We start from the raw sequence: 21,554 nt of genomic DNA on the forward strand, positions 1-21,554 counted from the left end.
GCCGAGATAGCCGCTCTTAGAAAGCGGGAAAAGTATGCGTGCTTGGGTGGTTATTTGTTTGTTCCGCTCGCGGTGGAGACCGCTGGGTGTTGGTGCTTGGAGGCACTGTCCTTCTTTAGGGAGCTCGGGAGTCGCTTGCGCGAGAGGGGTCTTGATCCCCGCTCCGGATCATTCCTGGTCCAGAGGTTATCTATTGCGATTCAACGCGGAAACGCAGCGAGCGTGGTGGGGACTTTTGCACCTGGAATGACTCGGGGTGGGTTATTTGATTAGTTTGTTTTTTTTGTTTTTTTTTTTTTAATGATTGTTGGTGTTTTTTATTTTATGCCTATTTGTATGGAATGTGTATTTGTAGTTTTGTTGTGTATTAGTTTTATGATAAGTGATGGAGGTTAGATTAAGTACCTAATATTGTTTTAGTTATTCCTGATACTATTATTATGATAGTTTGATTCCCCAATTATAGTTAATCACTGCTTTTGTTTCTATGTACCCATGTAACATGTTATGTTGAAATAATTTCTATATAAACTTCACCAACACGTACCGTACTATATTTGATCTCGTGCTAATTGTTTCAGAGCCCTATTGTTCTCCACGTCGTTGGGATATGGCTCAAATTAGATTCCGTGAGCAGAAAAATGAATGCCTCGGGCTTCCATTGTCGTGGCATTTTCAATATACTAGTTACGTGAGTGCAGTCAAATTATCGGGAGCCGCCTTCGATATTGGTCTTACAAGCTTTATCAGCGTGAATGTACTTATGCAATAGTATGTATGTTAGTCTGGCAGTCAGTCAGGCAACGAATGCTCAAAAAAAGTTATAGAGGTAAAAGCTTGGAACACAATTTTTGACTTCGAAACTTTGTTTGGACTAGTTAGGAGGTGAACATATCAAAAGTCCCCGGCCGTAGACCTTGAGCCGGGGGGGGGAGGGGGTTTGAAGGTCCCATTTTTCGGTTTTTCGATTATATCTCGGAAACAATGCATTTTAGCGACATGGCCACTTATACAAACTGAAAGTTGATTTAATTTGTTACAATAGCAAATGTCTTCCCCGGCTCAAGGGCTAAGGCCGGGGAAATTTGATATGTTCACCTCCTAACTAGTCCAAATAAAGTTACGGAGTCAAAAATTGTGTTCCAAGCATTTCCCTCCATATTTTCTTATTGCTTGGCCTATCACAATAATTTCCTTTTCAAGCCCCGTTATCCATGTTGCAGTTCATTGAAAATAAGAACTCACCTATACATCACCTAAACTTCACCTTAACTATCATTAAATCATAATTCTAATATGACTTATATTCATGCGCGTTTAGTAGATAATCCAACATTTAGGAATACGTTTCAGTATCATTTTCATAATAAAAAAATATATTAGGCGAACGGGTGGCCAAGATAGGTTTGTTTTGGAATTAAAATTTATATTTGTACTTTTGAACTCTTTTTACGTAGCTTATCAATTATAGTATAGATTATGTATTGTCAATGTTAAGATTTAGTATTCTAAACCTATTCAAATTTCATTTTCATTAGTGATGAATGAGACTCTGCAATACATATTTTATATACGGATTAGTGAAATCAAATGCTAGGAGCAAAATCAATACGTTATCGATCTCAGCCTGTTTTTCCCCGGCTCGTATGCACGTTTGGCACCGTCTTGTAAAACTTCAAGTTAATTTCCTTAAATGAATTTCGGATATGTTTCGTGCTGCCTCGAACATACGCCGCCGTAGTTCCTATTGGCTTGGAGTAAACTTTATCTTATAAGCATTTTAAGTATCCCCAATGAAAAAAATCGAATGGGTTTAGGTCCGGGGAACTCGGCGGCCATGCCACTGGTCCCAATCGGCAGATCTATCTGGGAATTTCTGTGTGAGGTGGTCGCGGACATCGCGAGCGTAGTGTTCTGGGCAGCCATCTTGCTGTGGTTCCAGCTCCAAGAAGATGGATCGGCCGACTGGAAGCAGTGGCATGGCCTAACGTTCCCAGGACCTAAGCCCATTAGATTTTTTTATTGGGGATACATAAAAGATAAATTTTACTCCAAGCCAATAAGGTCCCAAGAGGAACTACGGCGGTATGTTCGAGGCAGCACGAAACATATCCGAAATGAATTAAAGAAAATTAACTTGAAGTTTTACAAGACGGTACCAAGCGTGCATACGAGCCGGAGAAAAGCAATTCGAGCACCTATTGTAAAATTATTTCAACCTACCCTTTCAAACTTCAACCAGTATTTTTTTCTTTGAACCTTTATCAACTCAATAATATCCTTAAAAAGGGAGATAAGCATTTTCCATCTCTTTCTTTTAGGCATTCGGAAAATACTGAATAGGCATTTTTTTCTGTATCCAGAATGAGATATCTTAACATAAATCGTTATTTTTACTAAGTAGCAACGGATTGCAGATTTCAGAGTTTTAACTTATTTTTTATGAGGCTTTCGAAAGATGATAATAATTCCTATTTGATTGCAGGAAGGTAAGTACATGTGTTATACCTTTTTAGAATCTGCATAACATGCTCAATGTTTTGACGTTATTTGCTCATTACTTATCTAGTATTTTTTTTTTCACGACAGGTGGTCAAAGTCGAAATTAATGTTTCGCTGTGAATTTAAGTCAAGATTCAACCAGTACTATTTTGCATTTTACATTGTTTATCGATAAAATACCTATTCTGTTATCTTAATTTCATGATGCCGTACACATAAAAAAAACTAACTTCGAGACCTTTCCGAGTGCACACTGGCACTAACAATGTTAAAAACGGTCAAAAATCATGAAAAACCTTAATTTGGCAATAACTCGAAAACCGTGCCACTTTTACTGGGGTCATGTTAAGTTGGTTTGGGTCCTCTTGGCCTGGTCTACCTCCAGTGTCACTGTGACGTGTCATTTATGGGACACCCTGTATAGCGCTAAATACACACATTAAAATTCCAGTGGGACTGATCATTTTGCATAAATTGTTAATGACCCGAATGTGCCAATGTTGTCATGTAGTACGCTTCACCCATGAGAATACCGAGTCATTAGATGGAATTACATTCGGTTCGAACAACGAAATACTCAAAACGGCACTCGAAATACTGGGGCGGCAAACAGTACTGTAAAATGGGGTCACCAGGTGCCTATTTCATCACGTTGACACCTGACAATTTTCTTTACATTTCCGGGTCGATAAGTAAAATCACGATAAATATTTACTCGTTGGATCAGCAATGTACGCTGAATGGTCATTGTTCTTTTTAGGGTTCCGTACCTCAAAAGGAAAAAAACGGAACCCTTATAGGATCACTCGTGTTTCTGTCTGTCTGTCTGTCTGTCCGTCTGTCACAGCCCATTTTCTCCAAAAGTAAATTAATTTGAAAATTTACGTAAAATCTTACGTAAACAAATGAATTTTAAACAAGGAGGCCACTTTTGGGGGTAAATGAGAAAATTACAAAATAATGTTTTTTTAACTATATCGTGTTACATATCAAACCTCGGTATCAAACTCATTATGAGAATCTCAAATATATATTTTTTGTAATTTTAAAATAAATAGTTTAGAAGTTATTCAAGAAAATAGTCAAAAAAATGACAATTGCGGGGCCCTCTATCTCCGAAACTAGTAGGCATAAAATTTTGAAAAAAAAAAATATACAAAATAGTTACACAACCTTTTAGAAATATGCAGTCAAGCGTGAGTCGGACTAATTAGGTACTTAGTTTTTATCCGACCCCTACGGGTTTTTTAAAGGCATTTAATTTCACTCGCGTTTCACATATAAAAAATACATTGTTAAAAATTTGGTAATCCGAAAAGCGACGTTGTTTGGTTGTCATCTCTCGGGTGTTTAAAACCGGAGTCAACGGTTAACTTTGTGGTTGAGTCCTCCTTCCCATTTGCTACCCTTTTAACCCTAAACATATTTAATTTCTATCACACAACCCTTACGTGTGTTACCGTTGCGTAATGGAGTTTTGCTACACATATATGCTACGAATTTTCCGTTAAGTACAGTCGTCATCAGATATATCGAAGCGGCCTAGCTGCTCACAAATATCTGAACACGTCTCTATTGTCAAGGCGCTAGAGTGCGTGTTCAGATATTTTTGAGTATCTCGGCCGCTCAGATATATCTGATGGCGACTGTACATAATATAAATTTCCGTAACACGTTATATTGTGTAATGCCTTGTTAAGCCAGAGAATATGATGTGGAAAATTCGCTTCAGCTGAAGGTTTATGTGGTGGAAGTTTTAATTACCTTATGAATCTTCGAACGAGACATGATCTTACTTGTAAGTCGAAGTACCTACTCGTGACATGAATATTATGAACCTGACACTTTGTTACGCACGCTTTATTTTGGTATATAAATGGACTTTTGGGTACCATAAGATCTCATAAATACATCATGTGGGTAATATTAATGCGGTTTATTCTTTATTCTTTATTCTTTATTCAAACACTATGTATAAGTTTACAGCTCAAGCCAAGGCACTTATACTGTTAATTAGGTACATATATGTTGTCAGTATCAGTCAGTATCATAAAATTAGTAGGTACACTTATTGTATTACACACTTATCTTTATAATTGAACATATACATATTATGTATTACTAAGTTACATAGAGATAAAAAAAAGAATCTGATATTAAATAACATAGGTAGAGTTTAAAAAAATCCTGATACTACGTTGTAGGGACGGCCACTTGTCTGCGAATATGTCTGCGTTTTGGACTGTAGCTATGAAGTTATTTAGTAATTCTATTGCTCGGTACGTGGGTGCGTTTGAACCGTGATAGGTGCGAACATTTGGATATGCAAAAAGGTTTCTGGCTCTACGTGCGCTACGCCCTACTGCAGCTATGTAGTTGTCTGGGGTAAAAATACGCATACGCTCCAGAACGGATGGGTTGTCAATACGATTTCTTAAAAGCAGACAATAGTGTAAGGCAAGCGTTTGCTTACGCCTTAGCTCGAGAGACTCTAACCCTACCATTCCCAATACAAAGGATGACGGAAATAAGTATGGGTAGTATCCGTAATACCTTTTGTAAAGATGTCTAGCAAATTTACGTTGGACGCGCTCGACCATTATGGTATATTTTGCTTCCCGAGGGTCCCATGCGATAGAATTGTACTCAAGCTTGCTGCGAACATAGGCATTATAAATAATTATTGCGATTTTAGGGTCACGAAATTCAGAAGTCGTTCTAATAATGAACCCTAAAATTTTGTAGGCACTTTTGCAAATATTTATAATGTGTGAGTGCATGTTTAGCTTAGTGTCGAGTGTTAACCCTAGATCCTTTATTTCTGTTACTCGGTCAAGGGGAATGTTAGTAAGAGTATATGTCTGGAGGATATAATCTACAGACCGGCTAAAACTTATTACTTTGCACTTAGATTCATTTAGGTACAAGCGGTTTGTTTTACTCCAGCTGTCAACCATGTTGATTGTTTGTTGGAGTACCGTACAGTCGGATGGATTTACGACCGGTTGAATTATTTTAAGATCATCCGCATAAAATAGTGATTCCACGCCTGATATATTACTTGGCAGATCATTGACCATGATTAAGAAAAGAGTAGGCCCCAGAGTGCTACCTTGACTAACCCCGGAACGAGTGTAATACCTTTCAGATTGGTAAGAATTTAATTGGACATATTGTGTGCGATTCCTGAGGTAGTCAGAGAAGAAAACAAGAAGTTGAGGGGTGAAACCTAAGGCTGACAGTTTGCATAGGAGAGTATCGTTGTCAACTAAGTCGAAAGCTTTCTTGAAGTCGAAATAAACAACATCAACTTGTCGTGCAGTATCCATTTGGCGCAAAACGCTATCAAAGAAGCAAATGTGGTTGGTAGTAGTGGATCGAGAAGCGCGGAATCCATGTTGACAATCTACTAATTTACGATTTATCTGATTAAGTAAGCAGTGGTTTAGAATGGTCTCAAACACTTTTCCAAACACGGACAATACAGCAATGGGCCTGAAGTTTGTGATATCGGAGGACTTACTTATCTTAGGAATTGGGGTCACTCTTGAGACCTTCCATTGGGATGGATATACGCCCAGCTTGAGTGATAGATTGTATATGTGAAGTAACGAGTGTTCTAACAAGCATACACAGTCCTTGACTAGAAACGGGGGTATACCATCAGGCCCAGCTGACGACTTAGGTTTGAGTTTCCGAATAGCGGCTCTGATTTCTGAAATACTGATAGTTGGGATAGCAATCATAGATTCATTGTTGTTACCAGCCTCCAGTTCCGCTTTTTTGGGATCTAGTTGCGGAGCTTCAGGCTGGAATACGGAGCTGAAGAAGGACGCAAAAGCATCGACTGCTTCTTGATTTGACGACTTTTATAAGTCTTCAGTCTGTAGGTACCTATAGGTACCTTAATTTTATCTTAATTAGTTTTAGACTGAGATATTTTATATTTTGCCACTCGGACAGTTCGTAGACAGTATGTTTCTTTATGGGCCCGTATATGGGTAGGTTTTGTGAAATTTATAATTTTGCTCGTTCTAAGATATTAGTATTAACGCTATAACCTTATAACATACTGCATGAAAAACGCGCTTTTTATAAAAAAAAGCTTTTTCTGACCCGCTAGTTTGCAGCCATTTCCTTCATCATCATCTTCCTCGCGTTGTCCCAGCTTTTGCCACGGCTCATGGGAGGTCCGCTTGGCAACTAATCCCGAGAATTGGCGTATGATGTTTTCCTTCACCGAAAAGCGGCTAATAAATATCAAAGGAAATGTCGTACATAATGTCGTACGACCGGTCTGGTCTAGTGGATAGTGACCCTGTCTGCTAAGCCGATGGTTCTGGGTTCGAATCCCAGTAAGGGCATTTATTTGTGTGATGAACGTATATTTGTTCCTGAGTCATGGTTGTTTTCTATGTATATAAGTATGTATTTATCTATACAAGTATGTATATCGTCGCCTAGTACCCATAGTTCAAGCTTTGCTTAGTTTGGGGCTAGGTTTGATCTGTGTAAGATGTCCCCTAATATTTTTATTTTTATTTTTTTTATTTTTTTTATAAGTTCCGAAAAACTCATTGGTACGAGCTGGGGCTCACTTCCTTCATATGGTGTAACTATGAAACGCTTTATCCATTTGTATAGAATATTATGGATGTCATTAGAAGTCGTGAGTGCAATTCCTGGAAGTAATTTCGCGCAGAACGATCGTTTCCGACGTGAGATGCGCAGTAGAGTAATGATTTTTAATATTAATGCAGAATCGTTCATCGAATATGAGCCATTATAAAATGCCCTGAACTAAACTTATAGTTGTTAGGGATCTAAAGGTCATGTTACCTTGGTATCACTGATAAATTAACTCAACCATGCAGCGAAACCAATGGGAACATGTTTTTAGGATGCCTTCCTGTTTGCACAGTTCATATCCTGTGGTGTTTTCAATTTGTTTGTCTCCAGGTAAATTCTTCTTCAGAACGCAAATTCGAATTGTCTCAATTGACTTGTAAATATTGTGGTAACTAGAGGTACATACATTAAATCATTGAAAGTAATAGGTATTATGCCGGCCATATCACAACTATGTTATTGCACCCTAGTGCCTCGATTAAGCTGGCGACATTCCACAATTCCCACATCATGAAATACGTTTAACCTTTTGGACGCCAATGACCGATATATCCGCACCGCAGGTTCAACGCCAAAGACAGTAGATTAATCGGTCATAGACCACAGAGCAACATAGACCTACGTGCATATTCATAAAGTTCAATTTCAGTTTTGACACTTCGGTGACGTGGCGTCCAAGTCTTTTGTGTTTGACAAGGGGTCGAAAAGGTTCAACAAATTTCTCTAAATCGATCGCTTAGGATTTGATTTCAATTAATAAATTATTTCGTAAATTCTAAATACCTGTCTATAAAAATAAGTAGGTAACTGTTTATAGTTAACGCTTTAAATTGATATGCAATTTATTTGTTTGCACAAATACGTACAAATAATATATGATTAACTTTTGTTTCACAATAAAGTTGATCTATTTGACTACAGAATTTTAAAGCATAAATAAAGTGTTCATGTCTGTTCGTATTTGCTAAGTAAATGTGCCTATATTCATACTGAAATTTGCCAAAATCATATTTCGAAAAGGTTTTATATTTCAAGGTAAACCTTTTAATTATAAAGGGGCAGCAAGCAGAGGTCGGTCGGCCATTACTCTCAATTTGTTTATTTCCGCAGTTTGTTTGCTTTTCTTGAATGACAAATTCGAGCAGGAAGAGCCATCTGCCATCGCCTTATTTATTTATACAAGGGAAGCTTTTACTTATGATATTATATGTTAGGTATATAATAATAATAATAATCGGCCTTTTCATCTGTGTCAGATGTTTTAAGCAGCATCCCGGTAACGACACTTTGCGTCCGTGGCTGTATAAAAAAAAATTAAGCCAGGCAACATGGCCCATATTACAAATACCTTACAGACTAACATACGTATTTTATAAACTTAACACTATTTATGCGACAAAACGGCGTGGCTCCGTTGAATCGGCTGTTCTTGTGTCGGATCCGGCAGTTTGCCCCGGAACCTCCGAAACAGGACACCCTTCGGCCAGAAGGATCCCTCATCCACACACGCTGCAGGTATACACCTGCCCCTGCTCCCCCAGGTTGGAGGCCTACATTTGTTTGATTATTATATTGTTCATTTATCAGACCAGGAAAGCCCCACAAAACAAAAAGAGACGAATATCATGCATTTACGCCCTCTCTTATATTAAATGGGGCAATTTTTCAGAAATATGACAAAATGACACCACTCGTAGTAAGATTCATTGCCCATTATTGTAAATTTTGTCGTTGTTTATCCAAGCCTTTTCCCAGAAAACGCGACTAAAATATGTGCAAACATACCTAGTAGTACTAAAAGTGTTAAAAAAGAAAACCGCATTTAAAATTGGCAATTTGATTGAAGTGAGTAATCTAAACCGTGGAAGCGAGCAAGTTAAATGAGACGTTGATAAATCTCACAGTTTTATCCGGCTAAGTGTTGCCAGGCAACTGCTAGTCCATCTTGTCGTATGGCGGAGTAGGTACTCTGTTTTAAATCTTGATTTTACGCCAAGTGAACTTTTATTACTACTTAACTGGCGAAAAGGTGGGAATAATGTTTTATGACTTATTTTTATGAATACAGAACCTCATTTATAAATATAGTTTTCAATAACACACACATTTACTTTTTACATTAAATAGTCAAGTGAACATAATGGCGCGTGTGCAAAGGCAATTTTTTCCGAAAGGTATTGAAGGCTTCGAAACTCTTCAAGACGTTTGGGTAACAAAACTAACTTTATGATGGTCAAGCCGTTAGTGATAGAAAATGCGACTTCCGAAGGTTTATAATTTAGTTTCCCTTGCATTTCCCATCGTAACATTACAATTTTTATTGCTGTCATAAAATAAAATAAAATTCCGGTTATCTGCGTTTCTAAACATTTTATAGGCACTAAATTTCTTACTTTAACTGATCCATCGCATTTACCTACTTAAATAATTTGTAATCAAACTACTTAAGGTAAACGTACTGGTGCTCGACGCGGTCCCAGTACATATGTCATCTTGAAACTTAAATCATTGTCAATAGAGGTGACAGCAAGGTGTCATCTATTGGGCATTAGCATGTCGAGCACTAGTACGTTTACCTTATCTTATAGATTTCTTTTGGAAAAAGACTACCCCATTTATAAAACTGTCGATTATTTAAGTAGGTAATAGAAAATGAATGTATTTAGGTAAATGACTTTTAGTCGCTTGTCGTAAAACATCGAATTGTTACGAGGTAATAATAATTATGTTTGTATAAAATAACTGGGTCAACTAGAATATTCCAGCCATAATTAACGGCTTGGAATATTCTATAGAATAGTTGTTTTTTACGTCCATTATCTTTGGTCGTTAGACAATAGGTACCTATTATTTGTTTATGAAAAAGAATAAAATACGATTGGTTATGAATGATCACGCACCTTTTATTGGTTATTATGGTATTGAACTGTTTGCCTAATTGTAATTTACAAATGGTATGAAACAGTCTGTGCTAAAAGAAGGAACAGTTTTACAATTATATAATTAAATGATATTTAACCACGGGAAGTTTTTACAAGAAGACTTGGTAGCAGAACAGAGCGTTACCTATATTATGTATGACATTATGACAGAAGAGACAGATTCAGATAGCTTTAACATATTGATAGAAAATAAAATAACTGCCAATATGCCAATAAAATCTATTTTATGCCAAAAATGCCTTAAATCATTTTAGAAAAGAGTTGATCCTCTTCAAACTGCTGGATCGATTTCTATGAAACATAGCTAAGAACCACCGCAAGATAACTCGCTTTCACGTAGAATCGCATCAAAGTCGGCCTATCCGTTGGAGAGCTACCATGCCACAGACATACACAGACAGACTGACAGAGAGACAGACATACATTAGCGTCAAACATATTTTATAACACCCCTCTTTTTGAGTTGGGGGGTTCAGAAACGGAAAATTTCCAATCCTAACTACCGAGTATTAAACAATAGCTAGTTTCTAAGCCAAATGGAATTGCTAAAGTGAAGTATGTAGTTGTAGGTACAGTCGCTATCTAGATATATCGGAGCGGCCAAGGTGTTCACAAGTATCTGAACAAAGACTATTATATACCAAGACGTTAAAGTGCTTGTGCAGATATTTTTGAGCACCTTAGCCGCTTCGATATTGCTGACACTGTGTTAGAAAATGGCAAGAAAAAGCGCAGAACTGACTAAAACAAAGATTTATTTTAGTTCACTGAGCCAACGTGCAACGTAGTCAATAATATATTCGACGTATTTATAGCGGATATACGTATTTGTTACTATGCGTTACACGGAATCATCTGAATGGAAAATAATATAGAGTTATTTCACGATGCGTTTCATAACAAGCTGTTGGATTTTTTTACGCGATCAAATAATTTTCTCAAAATATTTTTAATTTTCTAGATAGGTACCATGGAAATAAAACCGACACAGTGTCACAATTAAGTTGTTTAAAAAGAAACTAGTACAATAGATACAGGCAATTGGCAAAAAAATGCTTGCACAGTTTTCGAAGGCTCTCGATACTCTCATTTCATTAAACAAACGCTGGTCGATAGCAAATTCGTGAGTTTGTCACTTTGTTGACTGTCACTGTCCAAAGAAACTAACGAACAAACCGTCACCCATCACTATTTCTATTTACCTTCCCTTTGTGTTAGCTTTGACGGTTTTTCAATTTTTTACCTACGTCAAGCTATGAACGATTGACAGTTTTCGGAATAGGGGATTCTATTTTTGTGAATTCTTGGGCGTAAAGACGCGGAAATACAAAAAGTAATGTCGAGCACGTGAGCGCGTGGTTATTACGAATGAAGGAATTCCCAGTGAGCCCGTCTAATGAACATTTATATGACGGTCAGTTAATGCCAGTACTCACGGACTATAACTAGAAGAGCTATATTTTTTATAGCTCTGTGTGTAAGTAAATACGTATATGAAATGATCATTTAGTCGTTTTAAACCACACATCAGCAAAATACTAAACAAATTACTTCAATTAAAAATAAGATTTTATTTTTATTTCACTTCAGTGCTTTTGTAATACTCATTCAATTATTAACAATGTATTCCAAGTTGTGCCACTTTGGCATCAGCTATAAGGTACACATTGTAAGTTAAAATAATAAAATAAAATAAAACAACAAAAGCCGTGACGAGTGGCGAAAGGCAGGGGAGGCCTTTGCCCAGCAGTGGGACACAATATAGGCTATTTAAAAAAAAACAACATCTAAAGCTAGATTCAGAGTACCTACGCGACATTCACACGTCAAAAAGCATTACATTAATAAGAAAGCTGCACGAGCTCGATATTGAGTTGTAGAATAATTATTAATTGTCTTCATAACAGAATTACTGTGATCTGTTAAGTCTGGTAATGTAATATAAATACTAAATACCAATGTAATCTAAATAGTAGCTAGCAATTTAAGATTCCACATGTTATGTGAGAGTTAGAGCGAACAAACGCTACGGAACGGACGCCTGCTCGCGCTTGCGCCACCTTGCGGTCATATCTGTTGCGCGTAGATAGACGCGTTTTGTTAGAGAGTGAACCTTCTGTACCTAGTCCTATTACTAATTCTGTGATAGGATAAAGAATAAAGGCTTGAATGTGACTCTTTGTAAGGAAAAACAGAAATCCAACAGGTAATATAATTTCTAACCTGACCGATATTAGTGCACTTGGCCGCTTAACAAAACTATGTCAACGCACATACATCCCGCAGTCTATTTTGGATACTCATTATCAGACTGTGCCAGATGATTGCGACTACAACGCGAAATACTTTCGGTTCAGTAGTCCCTTGTTAATAGTATTGTCTTTATCTGCAAGTAGTTACATATTTGCAGCTGAATATTTCAAATACATACTCAAGAAGATCAATTACAAACATGCCCCATTGTATACAACTCGCAGATAGGTAGTTTCATCAGGCATAATAATATGATGTTTTTCAGACTAAATAACTAAACTACTGTTACTGACAAAATTTACTTTCCAGACTATATAAACAATTGTTTCCCCATTCTTTTGGACGTGAAGTTATTATAATACTTAGTATTTTAATGTTTAAAAATGCATAAAATAATATTTTAAATTCACTCTATTGTAATCATTTTATCCCAGTTTCCGGTTTTCGTTCCATTTTATATTCACCCAATTTCGTCCTCTGCCCGTCCCTTGTCGGCCGCCATGCTCTGTTGGTTATCATTGCCTAGTTAAATTTGGCAAGACAACATAATTGCGAACGGCGTTGATAAATGCGATAAACAAGGACATAAATGGATTTTAAAAGTAAGCGAGTTATCATTTAGTAGAAGCACAAAGCTGCTTAAATTGCAGTAGGATGTTTTGGTCAGCATAGAGTTTATTTATTTTTCACGCCACTGTTCGGAAATGCGGCAAAAGATGGTCTAAAACCAAGCTGGAAAATAGGCAATAGCTGTAGCACCTGAACCACCACTACTACAATGTTTCATTGTTATCATCATCTGTCATTGGTGACGGTTCGCTACAGCAATGAGTATAATTTAAAACATAAAAATCAATAAAAGGTCTTTTTTGGCGCAACTTTTTCCTTCAAAAATAAAATTAGGTTATTTATAGGACCAATTTCTTGTTTAAAAAAAAAAGAAATGTCAAAACCATTCATTCTTTCAGTCAGTTCATTTGATTCACGCTTAAGGCGTTTTTTACTTTTGTAGCTATTTGTGGTTTTTTAGCAAAAACGCTTCTAAGTTTAAAGTCGGTTTGAAGCAAACAACAGAAAAACGCCTCTTAAAAGTGATAAAAAAGTAAAAAAGGCGGGATCGGAAAATACTCACTGAATTGGATAGTGTAAATTGTGTTTGACTAAAAATACAAGAAACATGTATCTATGAGTTCTTCTAATGAAGAAAATGATATTCTTACGCTGAAGCCTACCGGAACTCAAGAGACAGCACAGGCAGTGGCTAGTAATTTGCTACCAGAGAAATCGCGGGCTAGTACTTATAGTTATGCAAATGTTTTCTTATTTCCTCGCAGTAGTCGTGAAAAGCACTATGTACCTAATGCCTCGGCCGGAAACGCTAACGATGGACTTGTATTATTTGAGGGCTCAAACTCACTCGTCCATCTTTTAGCGGTTTTCCGTCCTCTCCTACAATGTACTAAAGCCTGTCTGTGCATGTGAAGTTGAGTATTTGTATTTTAAAACGTAGTATGTGTATATGGAATATACGCTCTTGAAGGGCATTTAGTCACCCACAAACGCAACGTAGTGCCTTTCGGCCCGATTCTAAATTTAAGATATACGTCAACTATTAGGTCTAGATAAGATATGGATTAGATATGTCAGTCAAAAGTGACATACGTTTCTTCAAACAAATACCTCACTTTTGCCACTGACATTTCCGATCTATATCGTATCTAGACCTAATATTTGACGTATCTTAAAGTTCGAATCAAGCCATTTGGAACTAAACGTTCTACCCGCGGAATTTAATTTCATCGACATCCTGAAGTCATTGCTTTCATTACATGCAGCGGCAAAAATAGTTGTCATGAATTTATGTATGTAGTTTTATTGTTTGCAATATTCTTTTCTGTTACGTCTAAACTATCGAACTCTTGCTATTCCACTTGGTTTAGACAAAAGTCGAGTAGCTAAGATAAATATTTCTTCTATAACATCAACCCGCACATGTACTCCCAAGAATAATACAAGAGAAATGGAAACGTTCAATACGCATTGATATAGCTACTAACCTACACACAACCTTTAACCTATAGTATGAGTAACATTAACAGCGGTGAGTAAAAGCCTCGGTACGTAGCCTAGTTATATGTAGTTACATGCGGTTTAGAGCCGGAGGCGTTTGTAACCACCCTTCAAGCGCAGCTACGCAGGTAGTGAGGGGCCGTTGGCCGTTCCTGAGAATGTGCCCCAGGCCGAAATATTCCTAGAAATACGATGGGCTCATTCCCGAATTAATTAATATGGGATCCCTTTATTTATTCGTGTTAAAGGACAGCTCGGTTATTCCTTAGAAATAAAGTTTGATTAGTTTGATTACTACATCTAGTAAATACGACCTACTGTTTTATTGTCACTTCATAGGGGCACTTTCTTGGCTAATTTTTTGTTTTATAATAAATACTTTTTTTTAAACACATAAAAACATTTAATGTCTACCAAGACGATACTTTAATATTGCTTATCCATCTAAATATCCAATTTTAATAACAAAATTTCCGTGAGGCAAAGACAACGCGTACTCCCGTCGATGTTCCTCATTAAGAAGCGAAACTTGTCAAGCAATTTTGGACTTAAAAATACAAGATTGACACGTTTTAATTTTCAATTCCCAATATTTATAGAAATTAAATAGTGTCCGTGTTCATAGAAATGTGTCAATGAACATTGACTTAATACTTAGAAACTAAAAACAGGTGATTAGGTATATTCCTTCGGGAATATAGCCTTGGCACGTCACTAAATAATACGCAGGTACCCGCTACCTACTAATTCTAATTAAACTACGGCTTCTCTGTATCTAATAATGAGAATGGCTACTGGCAACTCGTGTTTAAAGGCATTACTTATCTGAAATTACTTATTATTATAAAAGTTAAACGATTTTAATCTCAATTGTAATGGTTTTTACCATTGACAGACCTAATTTTTTTATGTTACATTTCAGGAAAGATTAAAATGTAATATTTAAAAGTGCTGACCAACATTCGAATGACAATTTTATTTATTTAATTAACCATTTTGACAACACTTAAACTGTCACACTTGAGTGCGATAGGTACGGTTTTTCAAATACATATATAAAGTGGTATTTGACGGAAGTATTCTAATTTTAGGGTGACCAAGCATTTCGTGAATAAATGAACACTTTTTGTTTTCAACACTACAAAATAATAATTGTAATTGTAATTTATTGTGTAATAGATTTAAGCTATGTACAGCACATTAAGTACATTAATAACTTATATAACTAAAATCTTACCTTTTCAGGCATTTACACATTACATAACTAAGACTAACAAAACAATTAATTCAATTCAAATAAACAGTGCTATTACAATTAGGTAGTTTAATTTAAATGTACAATAATCAATTGAATTTAATAAAAATAAATTAATAACAATTAGGTAAGTCAAAGTACATTTCATAGTCATTCAGATCATTAAAAACTAATTAGAATGTTAATCTCATCAATACTTGTACGGAAGAGTAGCCTAATACTGAATCCTGCTCTCCTGAATCACCCTATTCACAAACAGGCCGTTATAAGGTATTTCTTATCCACGTATAGAATAGATAAAATCCAACGATAAAACACGATTCATCCGGAAACATTTTTAGGTAAAATTATAATTATATCTTCTTTATTTTTTACACTATTCATTTTAAAACTTTATTGATAAAAACAAAGAAAGAAATAAACAAGTCCTGGTAAGGGCATTTATTTGTGTGTTCATCACAAATATTTGTTCCTGAGTTATGGATGTTTTCTATGTAAGTATATAAGTATTTATATATATCTGTATATTATATATATCGTCGTCTAGTACCCACAGCACAAGCCTTATTGAGCTTATTGTGGGACTAGGTCGATCTGTGTAAAATTGTTCTATAATATTTATTTATTTATTTTTATTTATTTAACAAACATAATAAAACTTAAAAACCTACAGATAACAACTTTGGCCCAGATAAAGACCCTTTTTTTAAACTAAATAAGTAAATAAATTGGAACTTTAGATAAATATTTGAAAAGATTGATTCGATACGTGTTCCGAGTCCTCAACTGAATTTGTCGTAGGCGCTCGTTGAGATGCGACGTGTCGATTTTGTTTGCGTTCGTGGCCTGAATTTAATTATTACATTACACCTGGATTTAGGCGGAAAGCTTTTTGATTAAACGACAAATATTTAGAGGGAATTGGACAGCCGCTTTTCTATACAAACGTAATTGGTACCTATTTCCATAGCTATGGCCCTTTGTTTGGCTGTTTTCTATTTTTCTATTTTTATAAGTTAGGAGAGAAAAAACAATTGCGAACAAGATTTTAAAATACTTATTAATAATAAAAAAAAGCCTATATACGTGCCACTGCTGCTGGGCACAGCACTTACTTATTAATTAAATTAAATTACCAAAAAGTAAGTTACGAAGTGGTTAGTTATAATAATTATACATGAAACCGTGTAAAAATATTATTACTTATGTTAATATCAAGAGAGGAAAATGGACATTATGTTTGTATGGAAAAGCGGTGGCTCACTAAATATTTTTAGCAACCAATAGGTTGTTAGTAATTGTTACATCAAAATGATGTAAGTCACGCCTGTATTTCTCTCGTACTTGTCCGTACATGTATTGGCGCGAGCGATGTCATTTTGATGTCACAATGTTATTTGAAATTGGCCTCATGGTCATAGGACTCAATTTCATGAGAATGGAAAACTTTGAAATCCATGAACTGGAAATCAAATTGGCTCTAGTTTAAAGTTGTATTTATATTACAGACCTATATAATTATGTCAAAATCAAATAATATTTTAACCGTTTATTTAATAAATAATAAAGCCTTTCCCGTGAACACGTATACTGTACCCTTCAACGTTTCTTACTGAACGATTTTCCTTAAGAATAGGTTCAAAGAAAAGGGCGTTAACTTAAGGGTGTTAACTTTTTTTCTATTGTGCTAATTCAATTCTCTTTTTATCTTTTGACTCTTTATTAATAAGCATCTAAACAATTCGACATCGGTATTCATTTTAGACAACAGAGAAGATTGGAAGATAATTAGAAGGTACATAATGAAGTATTGTTAATTTAATTTAGAATTGTTCCAGACGGTGTCCATTGTCTTAATATCCTTCGCTTTTGCCGTAGGCCGTAGGTACTCATCAACGACGTATTTCATGATCGTCTAAAATTATTAAAAAGGTTCAGTCAGCATCAATAGTAGCAAATGGCACAACGCGCCAAATGTATCTGCCACCCTGGATATGATGGTCGTTCTTGTCTACGTGACAGCGTGATAAAACGGTGTCCGTCACTTTCTATCCCGTGGTGATAAACATCAAACATCAAACATCAACATTTATTAAGCAAATAGGCCACAAGGGCACTTTTACACGTCATCATTGAATTTACATAATTACAAGCAAAAATAATAACATCAACAATTTTATAAAATAAAACTAACAATTCAATCTAACGTATTACAATTACTAAGAGATGTATATGGTCTCTTAATGTCGAATTACATAAAAAATACAGATACAAAACACAAAAAAAAATCTATAATATTTAGAGGTGTAAATGTCTCTAGGTGTCAGAACTATAAGATTATATAGTTTATCAAGTTATCCTTAGAGATGTATAGGGTCTCCAAGAGTCAATATCCTGTATAATTAATACATTCATTAAGAGAAAAGAAACATACGAGAGCAGAATGAGGCGTCTCACTGTAATTAATTAATAAAAATAAAGTTACTAAGTATAATAGCTTGTGTTAGCTTAAACAGACCAGTCTCCACAAACAGCACCCGTTCACGAGTATGACGCGTATCTCAGCCATCGCCTCCCTCAACCTTCATTCGGGAAAGTGGCGACCCGATCAACGACGCCACCGTAAGCAAAGACTTTTAAGCGAGCATGACATGTTCAAGCTACCGGCCTATAATAATATTATAGTAGTTTATGTGACTGCTACATAATGAAAGGCATTAAAATACGAGTGTGGGTTTATGAAACGAATGAAATGAGTTTCATAATAGTATCACACGAGTGTTTTAATGCCTAATTATGCACAGTTACATACACTGCTTTATCTACACACATATTATAAACTTTCTATGATATATTCACTAACCTCATATTACAGCCGACATTGGGGCACTTTCCTCTCTGGCGGAACTCGCGGATATGAGATGGCGTCTCCGAAATATCTTTATCGCACATTTTACACGAAACTTTTGTTATAGTTACTTTAAAAACAACAAAACAAATTATTTTTTACTTACAAACTAATTAAAAGATAAACTGTACGTCAAATGGCGGCAAATGAAAACTTTTTTCACGCATGTCACGCATCCGTAGTTTTTTTTTTAATTCAAAGACAAACTAGAGTCGGGGTCGATTACCATATCGTCCGATACCAACTTACAAGCGAGATTTGTCAATATTGTATGCAATTGTCATTTGATTTCGAATAAAACGTCATCTCGACTGATATTAGAATAGGGGTCAAATCAAATTGCCTTTTTTTCCAGAGATGTTCGAAATTTGAATGTCATTACCAAATCGATTTTGATATAGTAATGAAGCTATTACCACATTTTCACAGATAAGAAATTTGCTGTAACAAAACAGTTTATCGTAATGTGGGCCATTATTTACGGATTTTGAAGGTATCATAGAGAGTTTATGATATGTGTGTAGATAAAAATAGTAATAACATGTAGCTGTAAGACACGGCATTTTGTGCTCGTATGTTACATAAAAAGACAGTATAGCTTCACATAATTACTAGCCTAAGTTGACTTAGAGATGTAAAGGTCTCAGAAACATTAAAAATATAGGTATGTACAATCAAAAATAAAAAGTGACAGTTATTTTAACACGTGGATAAAACCATCCATACTACGCCTTCTGGAATAATTTTCTAAATACCTTTGACGCATAGTAGTTCAGTGAAATTAGCTAAAATTACGGCATAATTAATAGAAGACTTTTTTTAATTGGGATATGTACGTTGTCGACCGAGGTTATTTTTCATCAACCCTCCCCACCCCTCCCCCCTCTGCGTCACCCCCCCACACCCCCGCAAAGGGTCCAAAACCTAGTTTTTCTCAATTTTTAAGAAAACCGTTCAAGATACAGAAAAAGGGTGTAGGAACGAAGTGATCCTTATTAAATTTTCTACTTATCTCTTATACACACTATATTGCTATCACTTATAGTTTTTGCGCAATTCGTCACGGAAGATGCTATTTTTAGCATTTTCAGTGTTTTTTTCTTCTAATGACTTTTCTCAAATAACACTTACGATATCTTTCACGCTTTTAGGGTTCCGTACCTCAAAAGGAAAAACCGGAACCCTTATAAGATCACTCGTGCATCTGTCTGTCTGTCCGACCATTCCCCCCCCCCCCCCCTTTATCTCTGAAACTACTGGGCCTAAAATTTTGAAAAAATACACAAAATAGTACTTTACCTATAGATAATAGGAAAACCTATTAGAAATGTGCAGTCAAGCGTGAGTCGGACTTATGTACGGAACCCTTGGAACGCGAGTTCGACTCGCACTTGACCGGTTTTTTTTATTTAAGTAAATAGTTAATATGTTATTTAAAATGGGTATTATTTATTGAAAGAGTTTGTGTATCCGGACCTTGTTCACTAGGGACGGTAAGCATGATAAGGGGTCATCCATTAATTACATCACACGTTTAGGGGGGGGAGGGGGTCAAGAAAATGTGACATGTTGTGACAAGGGGGAGAGGGGAGTCACAAACTTTGTGACGTCACTTTAACTTCATCAGTAACCAAAACTTTATTTTAATAATTTTATTTACTGTACAGTTCAAAAACAAGTTTTTGGAACGATAATCGTTTTTATTAGTTTAATTTTTTTTCATAATCCGTTTTGGGTTATAAATTTACTAATATTTTGACAAAAAATTAATAATACTTAATTCGATTTGCCGATTTCGTTGAAAAAATGTAACGTCACACCGGGGGGGAGGGGTTTGCCAAATGTGACCAAGTGTGACAAGGAGGGGGGGAGGGGTCAAAAAACATTGAAATTCGTGTGACGTAATTAATGGATGACCCCTAAAGACATTGAAAGGAGAGTGAATGCTGGAAATCGTGTGAATGGGGCACTTAACGCTTTAATGAGCAGCGAGAAGGTGTCGCAAAAAGCACGGTTGGCTGTTCATAGAGGGGTGTTGGTGCCTACACTTATGTATGGTAGCGAAAGTTGGGTATGGCAGAAGAGGCATCAGAGCCAAGTGAATGCAGTGGAAATGAGAGCGCTGAGAAGTGTGTGTGGTGTGAGAGTGCAAGATAGAATTAGGAACAGTGTGATAAGGGAAAAGTGTGGACTGAATGTTGATGTAGTGACTAAAATTGAGAAAGGTATTTTGAGATGATTTGGACATGTGGAAAGAATGAGTGAAAGAAGGCCAACAAAGAGAGTGTATAAGGGAGAAGTGGAAGTGGGAGTTGGAAGGGGTCGACCTCGGCGGATTTTCTCTGATCAGATCGGGGAAATCCTGAAGAAAGGCCAGGTCAAGAGCACCCTAAACCGGCGAGCGTGTATGCGTGCGTGAATGTAATGAAAATGAAGGAATTGAAAGAGGTATGTCAGGATCGTAGCAAGTGGAAAACCGTGGTCTATGCCTACTCCTCCGGGAAATAGGCGTGATTATATGAATGTATGTGTTATTTATTATTAAACTACTTCATTTGACGATCCTATGCCATTTTTAAAATACATCGCCTTCAAATATTTTCAATGTCAGCTAATATCGTTATTAACCACTTGTCTGTATATGAAACGGATCCTGGCCGAAATTTATAGGTACAGCACAACCGAGGGTGAACCCACGATTTTTGATCACCACACACATCTTCTTCCTCGCGTTAGTTGTCGCTTTTCGGCGAAGGAAAACATCTTGAGGAAACATCCCAGTAATCCCAGTAAGGCCTAGTTTCCCCTCTGGGTTGGAAGGTCAGATGGCAGTCGCTTTCGTAAAAACTAGTGTCTACGTCAAATCACCAGATTAGTTGCCAGCGGACCCCAGGCTCCCATGAGCTGTGGCAAAATGCCGGGAACAACGCGAAGAAGATGATGAACTTTTCATGTGTGTGGTGGTCAAAAATCGTTAGTTCACCCTCGTTTGTGT

The 21,554-nt window shown here is 36.3% G+C and overlaps 1 long non-coding RNA gene across 1 annotated transcript in view; it reads right to left on the bottom strand.

Annotated features, from left to right (window-relative positions):
• Positions 1–17,694, bottom strand: part of LOC134793709 (uncharacterized) — a 344,598-nt gene extending 326,904 nt beyond the window's left edge. The window contains exon 1 of the long non-coding RNA XR_010144571.1: positions 17,639–17,694. This is a non-coding gene — a long non-coding RNA (uncharacterized LOC134793709). The remainder of the gene's footprint in view (positions 1–17,638) is intronic.
• Between the last annotated feature and the right edge of the window lie 3,860 nt (positions 17,695–21,554).

This window comes from Cydia splendana, chromosome 9, assembly GCF_910591565.1.
Source record: "Cydia splendana chromosome 9, ilCydSple1.2, whole genome shotgun sequence".
Taxonomy (NCBI): Eukaryota; Metazoa; Arthropoda; class Insecta; order Lepidoptera; family Tortricidae; genus Cydia; species Cydia splendana.